The following is an 11474-nucleotide window of genomic DNA, read 5'->3' on the forward strand; positions in this document are numbered from 1 at the left end:
GCATTAGGAAGGTTGAGAACCACTGCTCTAACTGAAGACTAGATGCCACCTACTCCCACCTATTCAAGGATATCACTTTAGTAATTGTCCTCTCAATTCTTCCCTTTTTACTGGATCTTTTCCATCAACCTACAGACATTATTTCTCTCACCTCTGAAAAATATTTTTTTGACCCCCCCCCACTTCTTCCTTCAGTTACTGCCTTCATTTCTTTTTTTTCTAGAGGTTGCCTATATTTACCATCTCCAGTATCTCCCTTCCCATTCACTCTTATACTTAATACAATCAGATATTTAACCAATCCACTACAAACAAAATGGCCCTTATCAAGGTTGCCTCGTCCTCCCTGTTGCTATATCCAATGGCCAAGTCTCTATCTTCATCTTACTTGATCAGTCGGCAGAACAGGACCACTCTCTCCCCCTTGAATCACTTTTCCACTTGGCTTTTAGAAGACTTACCTGTCTTCTCTCTTACCTCTCTGACTGCTCCTTCTCTGTACCCTTTGTTGGGCTCTCTTCATCTCTCTGACCACAAAAACTTGGAGTATTCCAAGATTCAGTCCTTGGACCTCTTCTTTTTTCTATCTTCACTCACTTATTTGGTGATCTCATTTAGTCTCATAGCTTTAAATACCATCTAGTATATGCTGTGTTCAGCCTGCATTTCTCCCTTGAACTCCATACTCACATATCCAGCTGCCTCCTTAGTATCTCCACTTAAATGACTAATAGACATTCCAAATTTAACAAGTCCAACATGGAACTCCTGATCTCCTCCCTTGTTTCTCTTCTGCTATTCCCCAAGTGCTCGGGCCAAAACCTTGAACTCACACTTTGCCTTTGCGACTCTCTTTCTCTTACACCCCAGATCTGATCTGTCAGCTTAACCTTTAACATACTTCCAGAATGTGACCACTTCTCACTACTCGCTCTGCTACCACTGCTATCTCTCACCTACATTAGTACAGAAGCCTCCCAACGAGTTTCCCAGCTTCCATCTTTGACACCATTCAGACTCTTCTCAACACAGAAGCAGGGTGATGTTGTTAAAACACAAATCAGAGAGAGTCACTCCTGTGTTAAATAACCCGTCAGTAAAAGCTCAACTCCTAAAATTCCTTTAAAGCTCTGTATGCTCTGCTCCCTGCCCATTCCCTCTCCAACTTCACCCCTTGTTTCTTTCCACCTTGCCTGTGCCATTCTAGCAGCACTCTCCTAACCCTTTGCTGTCCCTCGAAACTTCCAGTCACCTCCAGGCCTTGGTACTCACTGTTCTTGGATGTTCCTCCCCCAGACATGACTCACTCATCTCCTTCCCTCGGGTGTCACCTTCTCAGTGAGCCCTTCTCTGTTTACCCATCTGAGATTGTTCATTTTATGTATCAACGTGCCTGGTCCATGGGGTACCGAGACATTTGCTCAAACGTTATTCTGGGTGTGTCTGTGAAGGTCTCATTCTGGATGAGATAAACATTTACATTGGTAGACTGTGTAAAACAGATTGCCCTCCCCAATGTGGGTGGGCCACATTCTACCAATTGAAGACCTAAATAGAGCAAAAAGGCTGGAGTAAGAGGGAACTTCACCTGCCTGACTGCAGAGCTGGAGCGTCTGCCTTCTCCTGCCCTTGGACTAGAACTTACATTATTAGCTCTCCTCATTCTTAGGCCTGCAGACTCAGACTGGAGCTACACTCCTGGCTCTTCTGGGTCTCAGCTTGCTTACTGCAGATCTTGGGACTTCTCAGCCTCTATATTCACATTAGCTGATTTCAATTTCTGAAAATAATAAATTTTATATACATATATAAATGTTTCTGTTTCTCGGGAGAACCCTGACTGATACACCAAAATTGCAACTCCCAAGTATGGCATTTTCCCTTCCCTGCTTAATTTTTTTCTGTAGAATGTATTGCCATCTATCAGAACATACATATACGTATTTCTTTCTTTTGCCTTTATCTGGAAACCAGAATGTGAGCTCCACAGGAAACAATTTTTGTCAATTTTATTCATTGCTGTATCCTAACACCTAGAAGAGTACCTGACATATATAAAGTACTAGATACATATTTATTGAATGCATGGATGCCTACTATATGCAAAGCTTTAGGTGTGAGTGAAACAGAGATGAATGAGGTTAAGTTACTTAATGCTCTGTACTTCTGGTTCCTCATCTAGAAAATGAGATAATAATATACCTCATGGGACTGTTATGGGGATTAAATGACTAAATATTTATGTAGTGCTTGGAATAGTGCTTAGTAGTACAGTACTATGCAGAGTGTGTATTGGTAGGACAGAAAATCGGAAGGGTCAATTTCCCTTTAGGGTCAAGGAAGCCTTCAGAGAAGGTGATATTTAATGTGAATCTTGGAGAATGAAGAGGTATTTACTAGGCCAACAAGAAGGGTACTCCAGGCTGAGAACATGGAAGAAGTGTTTGAATCAGTATATTCAGAGGAAAAAATAAATAAATCTGTTCTCCCACCTCCCAGGAAGTGATGGTCCAGAGTTGTCTCAATAAATCCAGCTTGTTTTTCCTACTTTATGTTTTAATTTCTTTATTATGTAAGGGAAGGCATTGGTAACACTAAATATTAAATTGTAATCATTTTACTGTGTAGAAGAGAAAGTTTGGGAGATTGTTTATCCTGCTTTGATGTACTTGGTAAAAAGGATCTGCTAGCATTAAGTCATCTTAATATTCTTGAAAAAAATCTTCAGGTTTCTTATAATTGATATTTCCAATATCTGATCTGCTGAAATGATCACTGATAACCATTTTGCTTAAAATTATTACATTAGAATTCATTTGTTTATAAAAAGGCCTCTGATTTCAGTTTCACCACATGCTATATTCATTTATTTTGCTAGTTAACTAAAAGTAGGTTTTATTTGTTATGTTGTTAGCAATATTATCACTAATTATTTTAAAAATGAGACACCCCTAACATTCATTTAAATGTTTTCCAAGGGCCGGCCAAGTGGCGCGTTGGTTAAGAGTTGGCTTGGGACACCAGCTCTGAGCAGCAGGGCCATGGTTCGGATCCCACATGAGGGCCAATGACACGGCCCTCTACAGTTAAGATGGTGAACAACAGCTATACCTGGAGCTGGGCTGCTGTGAGTTGCCGGCGACGGCATAGGCTACAGCCCCTACTGCAGTGGGCTGCCGTGAGCTACCATGAGCAGCCGGCAGCCGGTGTGAGCTACCAAGAGCCTCCGTTTGCAGCCATCCGGAGGCTGGCGAGCAACTGCCTCACCTGGGAAGGGCGCAATGATAATACCAACATGAGCCAGTGAAGCAACGTCCTCCACAACTAGACTGAAGAACAAAAGGACAGCAACTTGTCTGTTCCCCTTCCCTGATTCCCCAATGCTGTTCCCCTCCCCTCAATTCCCCAATAAAATATTAAATAAAAAAAAAAGATTTCTGTGGCCTTAGGCCCTTTTAACAAATAAATAAATAAAAATAAATGTTTTCCAAGAGACTTTGTTTTTCTTACATTAATTAATGTAATATAGGGACAAAATCACTTCACACAACTTCGACTAAATCCGTTTAAGTGAATGACCTAGAAATCAGTGAAAAGGTATCTTACAGGGAAATAAGGGTCATCTGGGGAAGGCCGCAAGAGCTTGGCAGTATGCACTGAGCACCACAATTAGATCTGGCCAGTTTTCAGTATGTGGCCCAGAAACTCACTCCTGCCAGTGTCCTGGGTGCAAGCCTCAAGAGACTGATTCACACATGAGAGACAGACATCCAAATGCCACTTTATTCATTTACAATGAGAAGTAAATGACCAGAATACACTCACATGGACCAGAATACACTCATTGACATAATTAAGGCATCTTCACCTTGAAGTCAAGGCCAAGAGAGGCAAATTCACACTCAGAAGATACTTTACTAATTTGACATGAGAAACCTCTGTCCATGGTGACAGAAACCTTAATTTTTATATGATCTGTGCATCTTCTCCCTGGAGACAGCCTAAATGGGAGTCAAATCATAATCAGAATGTTGCTCAACAATGAGAAAAATAGATATTCAAATATATAGAACTGGATTAAAAAACCCTATGGCAAACAGAATACAGGCCTCCAAAGACGTCCACGTCTTAATACTCAGAACTTGTGAATACGTTACCTTACATGTCAAAAGGGACTTTACAGGTCTGATTACATTAAGGATCTTGAGATGGGAAGGTTATCCTGTATTATCAAAGTGGGCCAAATATAATCACAAGCATCCTTACAAGAGGGCGGTAAGAAGGTCAAAGGTGGTAGGAGGGGGTGTGATGGAAAAACAAGAGATTGGAGTGATGTCAGAAGGGGCTATGAGCCAAAGAAAACAGGCAGCTTCTAGCTGAAAAAGTCAAGGAAATGTATTTCCCCTAGGAGCTTCCAAAAGGAATGCAGCACTGCTGACATCTTGGTTTTAGCTCAGTGACACTCCTGACTTCCAGAACTATACTAGAATAAATGTGTATTATTTTAAGCCATTAAGCTATAGTAATTCATTACTGCAGCCAAAGTAAACTAATACTGACCCTGAGGCATTTTAGGATTAGATTCAGCAATGACTGATAGAACTCCCTAAATAACAGTAGCTTGAACAAGGTATACATGAACAAGTTATGATCACTCATAAAAATCAAGTCCAGATTAAACAATCCAACACTGATATAGCAGATCCACCATCACGAGGTACGCAGGCTTCCTCTATCTTATTGCTTTACCATCCTTAACACATGATTTCAACACCATGGGTCAACACAGCTGCTTAATCTCCAGCCATCACATACATGTTCTTACCAGCAGGAATAAGGAAAAGGTAAAGGAGAGCATGCCCTTCCTTATAAGGAAACTTATTGAAAGCTGCACATACCATGTTAGCTTGAATTCATAGACAAACACTTGGTCATATAGCCACACCTAGTTTCAAAAGAAGCTGGGAAATATAGTTCTTATTCTGGGTGACTTTGTGCCCAGTAGAAAAATAAAGGGTCCTATCCCCAAGGAAAAAGACGAGAAGAAATAATAGGGATAACTTATAATACCTGCCACAGCATCAATTTCAGTTGAGATTATATTACAAAAAGAATTGAAGTCCTCAATAATCCATTAGCTGTCACTTCTGCATCCATCTCCATCAGTACCAGAAACATGCAAGCTGAGACTTCCTGTCCTCTACTCTGAGATTAGATGGGTACTGCTAGTTTTGTCTATGTTTCTTTATCTAGGAATAGAAGGCTCATCAATTCTTTTTTCCCTGATATCTTCAGAAATATTAATATATCTTCAATAAGATTATTGATATTTTAGCAGGCCCAATCCAATCTGTCTCTTTTAGGTAATTACATGTTTGTCTGCCATGATCCTGCAGTGTATTCTCAGAGGATTGACTTATTTCCTCATTCATAAGTCCTTGGAAGATATTTCTGCATGGAACCAAAGGACAATAACAAATTATAAAGGGAAAACACCTACCATTGGGTTAAAGCCTGGTGCCAATAGATAAGTTTCATTCTTCTTTGGTCGCCAACCCAGGCCAGCCATTCCAATCATAGACCTGTCTGAAATGTGTCCCAAATTGAGCAAATGTGATCATGTAGATGGTTAAGTATAAATCTAATACTACTACTTGAAAGACAACTGTGCAATTTGCTTTGGAAATTCTTTTTAGCTAGAGTCAGGGCTGGTCTAACAAGTAGGTAAAGTGAATATCTATGCTCATGGCATTACAGCATGGTTGGTATAATTAATATCCCCATTTTGCTGATGAAGAAAGTGAGGCCTAGAGAAATTAAGCAATTTGTCCAAGGTTAGGACTATTAAATGTCAGAATGAGAATGCAAACCTCTTAACCAGAGCCTGGGATCTTAACCATTACACACACTATTGATATTATTGAAGAATATGAGGAATGTCTCTGCTATAAAATGTTTCCCTATCGTTTTTCAGGATGCCTGCAATCTCAAACATTCTTTTGGTCTTAAAAGCAAATATACTGGAAAAAGTAAAGCTAACTCTTTAGAGAACCCAGGGTAGAAAATCATCATGTTCTTTCCATCTCCATGATCAATATCACCATCATTTGGTACCTGGATTACTGCAATAGCCATCCAACTGGTTTCCATACTCCCAGAATGTCTCCTTCTAATCTGTTCTCCATATTACAGCTGGAATGATCTTCTCAAAATGGAGATCCAATTATGTCACTTCTTGCTTAAACCCTTTCAGGGACTCTTATATATCTATGTCTATATCTATATTATACTATATCTATATCTCTATATAGAGATATAGATATAGTATAATATAGATATAGACATAGATATATATAGATATATATATAGATATATATTGCTGACGTGATTTAACTTTGGTACATGATATTACTATTTCTTCTACTGTAGGAAGTTCTAGTTTTCTCAAGGCCTTTTCCCCAACTTTTCTGGAAGTAAACATTATTTCCAACCTTCAAATTAAAATGTTATCCTCATAAATATTGTAACAGGTTGATATATTCACATATATCCTTTCCAATTTCAGGCTAAGAAAAGACATGCATTTAGAGCTATATTAACATCATTAAAGCAAAAGACAATCCAACTAATGTCAAGAGAAAAGGCAGTGTTTGATACTAGTGTCTTCAGCATAGTCTACACCAGTGGTTCTCAACCTACTAGGCAAAATTTTATATAATAAATAATTTTCATCATTCCCCTCCCCCTTACTATCCTTACTATCCTGAAATAAAATTCATAGAGGAAGTAAACTATGTATATATACCAGTTTTAAATAAATAAAAGTAATTAACATAAACAAAATTAGTTCAATTTAAAAATGTTTGGCTATGATTACATTAGAAACAAAAAACCCTACAAATTTCAGGATAGTGGAGATGGTACTGGCCTCCCCTCCCTCATCCCCTACAGACAACAGCTGGTCTAAACTCTTTAATGTGACTTGTAAATTTTTGTGTTCAGGACTCTTTTCACCACTCCAGCCAATATTCTCACTGATCAGCTTGCCTTGGACTTTAATCCTCATAAATAACCTGAATACCCAATACATACAATGGTCTCTCACTTACTGGTCTTTGTAGAAGCCACTTTCTCTGCCTGGCATTTTTCCTTATCCTCTCTCCAGCCTTATCTGGCTAATTCCTTCTTATTCAGGTCTCTGCTTAGAAGTAATTTCCTCCAGGAAGCCTTCTCTGACACACCAGAGCCCTGAAATTTCCTCTATGATAGCACCGGTCACGCTGCATTACAATTTTCTCTTTACATCTCTGACCACTCCCTAGACAAGTTTCTTGAGGGCATAGACTGTGTTGTAGTAACTGTTACAACACAGGATGGTTGGCACAGACTTGGCATTCATAAAAACTGGTTAAAGGAAAAGGAAGTTGGAGATTATTAAAGACTAACTTAGCTCAACTGTCTTATATTTCTACTGAAGGACACTTTTGGGGAAAGAAATAAAGAGGTTAGGAGTATTACGGTCAGCTATTATATTTTAGAAACACATTATTTTAAAAATGTGTAAAAAAGAAAAACTACAAAATATATTTTGAAAAAGATAAAATGTAAGAAACCTAACAAACATTACATCAGCCAGGTTATTGAGGTCAACATCAACAGTGATAAGTCATACTGATAGTGCCTATGATCTGATGAAAATGGCATTTCACCTCTGTGGTTTTTCTCTCCAAAACTCATCATCCCAGTCTAAGCGAAAGGAAAACATCAGACAAATCCCAACTGAGGACTATTTTACAAAATACCTGATGAGTACTCCTCAAAACTGTCAAGGTCATCAAAACTAAGAAAAGCCAGGAAGCACTTATCTCAGTCTGCTGAGATCTCCTCCGGGCTTATTCTCTGTTTGGCTCAAATAAATTTTTATAAAAATTCTCAAAAAAAACAACAAAACAAAAACACAAAAAACAAAAACAACAACAAGAAGAAAAGCCTGAGAAACTGTCATAATCAAGAGGAGCCTAAAAAGACATGATGACTAAATGTTATCTTAAATTCCTAGATTACATTCTTGTGGACCCTGAAAAGAAAGAGTCATTTGATGTGAACCTCGAGAAAGAATTTATCTGCTGTGATGAACTCCCAGGGTCAACTGAGAGCCCAAATTTTATAAATAATAAGAGTCTAGTAGCCATTTGCTGGCAGGGACTCCTCATGCACGCTGTATACTGGAAAACACCTCAGACTGAACTTGGCTTTTCCCACTATGCCCTGCTTGTTTATGCCATCTAAATAAACCACTGCAGGGAAGCCCTAGTTTCCTCTTTCCATCAATGGACTGAGCCCCGTCCAATCATAACTGCACAATTATATCCTCATTTGTTGTCTACACCGACCAATCAGAATTGTATGAATTTGGAAATCTCATTTGCATAAAATCGAACAATTGGGAACCTAGGCAGGAACTTTCCCTGGAAAAGGTGACCTCCCCTTTGTCTAGGAGGAGCGCGCTTTTGATTTCCACCAGGGGTTGCATTTCCCTGATTTGCAAACTATTTCGAATGAATAAAGTCTCTCCTTTTCCACACCTCTTTGGGAACATTGGCTTACATTTTGAAACAGAAAAAAGACATTAAGTAAAACCTAAGGAAATCTGAGTAAGCATTAGTGATGTGCGAGAGGCTACAGGTTTTTTATAAAATGACACTGGGGGCCAGCCGAGTGGCGTGTTGGTTAAGAGCTGGCTTGGGACGCCAGCTCTGAGCATCAGGGCCCCGGTTTGGATCCCATATGAGGGCCAGTGACACTGCCCTCCACAGCTAAGATGCTGAACAACAGCTCAACCTGGAGCTGGGCTGCCCTGAGTCGCCAGTGACAGCGTAGGTTGCAGCCCCTGCTGCAGTGGGTTGCCATAAGCTACCATGTGTGGCCGGCAGCCAGCGTGAGCGGCTGGCAGCTGGTGTGAGCTGCCAAGAGCCGCTGTGAGCGGCCATCAAGTGGCCAGCAACCGATCTGCCTCACTCGGGAAGAGCACAATGATAATACCAACATGGGCCAGTGAAGCGACGTCCTCCACAACTAGACTGAAGAACAAAAGGACAGCAACTCGCCTGTTCCCCTTCCCCTGATTCCCCAGCAGTGTTCCCCTCCCCCAATTCCCCAATAAAATCTTGAAAAAAAAAACCAACCAAAACAACATTGGGACAGCCAGTTAAGAGCTACAGGTGTTCAGAGGATGAAACAGCAGTGTGCGCTTAGGTAAGCAGCCGGAGCCTCTTAACAGAGTAGAAACTGAGCTGGTCTTTGAAGGAGGAATGTGTACGGAGACGGGAATGAAAATTCCAGACAGGCCAAAGCCATAAGCAAAGACCCTGAATACATCTGGCACATTTGGAGAATGACTGAGTGACGAATTTCTCTGGAGTAGGACATCTCTAGAGCAAAGATAAGAGAAATACATTTGGTGCACTTCACTGTGGCCTTAAATGTCAGGATGGGACATCTGACTTGTTCTCAGAACAATGGGGAACCTTTAAAATTCTAGGGACATGATGAGAGCATTATTTTAGGAAGATTGACTTAACTAAATGTTATGTAGAGTAAGTTACAGGTGGGTTTCTCAAGCAACCATGTACCTATGAAATTACCTGGGATCCGGTTAAAATACAGATTCTGATTCAGTAGGTCTGGGGTATACAGGCCGAGAGTCTTCATTTCTGACATGCTCCCCAGCGATACCTAGGCTGCTGGTCCTCAGACAGACTCTGGGTAGTGAGGGATAAAGGCATGGTTCTAAATTCAAGACATCCACTAAAGTAATATTGAAATAGAAAGAGAAAGCGTACCATAAAGACAAAAAATAATTTTTTACAAATGTATTATTCTAGCATGGGTACCAGCTTCCTCCTGCAGCCATGGTGGGGCCTGAGGCTAGGAGAAGGGGAGACAGCCAATTTGCCGGAATTTTGCAGGTCTGTTGTTCATCACACTGCACACAGCTACAGACAAGAAAGAAAATGACTAGATCAATACTGAAGTAATTGTAGTCAAAGAGTAAGAAGCAGAAAAAAAGAAAGGAAAAGAAAAAGGAAGAAGGAAAGGAAGGAAGGGAGACACAAGATGAAACTCTGTCAAATTGAAGGAAAACCAGAAAAGGAGAGTGAACCAAAGCTAGAGGAAGAAGCCCGGGGAAAAGTCAGAGGCCCAGGAAGAGCCACAGAAAACTAGAAGGAACTTTTAGAGAAAGGCTGAGTCAGTCTCTCCAGGAATTTAAAGAAAATAAAGGCATTTAAACAAGGATGATATGTTTAGAGACGTGAATGAGATACATGAAAAAAGGAGTAAGAAACAAACCTACAGTGATGCATTAGGTTAATTGAAACCATCCTTACCCCTATTTGATGTAGTTTACCTTGATTTTTATTTTTTTCGGATATTATCATTGCCATATAGCTTTCTTTTGATTTGCATTTTCCTGATAAACCTTTGTCCATTTTTCTACTTTTAACTTGTTGCTTGCTATTAGTGGTTTTAGATGCATGTCTCCTTATCTGCATCTCATTATCATATTTTGAACCAATCTCTAAGTCTCTGCCTTTTAATATGGCAGCTTTACTCATTTGTACAAAAAGAAGAATATAAAATGAAAAAACATTACTAAGTAATATGTGAATATTGTATTTTTAAAAGGGACGTGTACATTTGTATATTACATATATGCACAGAAAATGTATGAAGGATGAAAGACAAAAAAGTACAGTGGTAGGAATATGAGTGATTGCAAAAATTCTGCTTATTTGTATTTTCCCTTATTCTCAAAATGTACACACATTATTTTTAAAATAAATTTTATTACAAACAAAGTAAAAATTTTTATAATTTTAGTCTGTTCATTTGTTTGCAATGAACAGATATTTCTCACTCACAGCTGAAGTAAAAAGGAAGGCTATAAAAAAGGAACACAGGAGACTCTTACAGAAACAAGTGCAGAGAATATGGTAGAACATCTCCAGGAAATGGGAAGGCACCAGACACTGCATTTAGCTGATTATACGCTTTCCTGTCTCCTTCTGCTTTCTTCTCCTGCGTACTCATCAGTTTGCCCATTAGGACTCTCAGTCCTGACTCTAAATAACTTTTTTTTATTTTTTATTGAGGAACAGTGTGCTTTTCCAGGACCCATCAGCTTCAAGTCAAGTAGTTGTTTCAATCTAGTTTGGAGAGGGGCGCTTCAGTTGCCCATGTGGAGATCAAACCGGCAACCTTTGGTGTTGTGAGCACTGCGCTCTAACTAACTGAGCTAACCGGCCGCCCATAAATAACTTTCAGTTCAAGCAGCCACCTCCATATTACTGCAGGCTCTTAAATCTCAGTTCAGGTTCTCAGGAAAGAATCAGAATGGGCCCGTCTTTGGATTGGTCCCCAGGGTAAGGAGTCCATCTCTGATTCAGTCACCTGTTACCAGGACAGAGTCTTCA

The 11474-nt window shown here is 39.7% G+C and overlaps 1 pseudogene; it reads left to right on the top strand.

The window, feature by feature from the left end:
- The first annotated feature begins 10116 nt into the window (after positions 1-10116).
- Positions 10117-10403, top strand: LOC109393150 (transcription elongation factor A protein-like 9; annotated as a pseudogene).
- Positions 10404-11474: the final 1071 nt, after the last annotated feature.

Source organism: Hipposideros armiger, unplaced genomic scaffold (assembly GCF_001890085.2).
Source record: "Hipposideros armiger isolate ML-2016 unplaced genomic scaffold, ASM189008v1 scaffold_366, whole genome shotgun sequence".
Taxonomy (NCBI): Eukaryota; Metazoa; Chordata; class Mammalia; order Chiroptera; family Hipposideridae; genus Hipposideros; species Hipposideros armiger.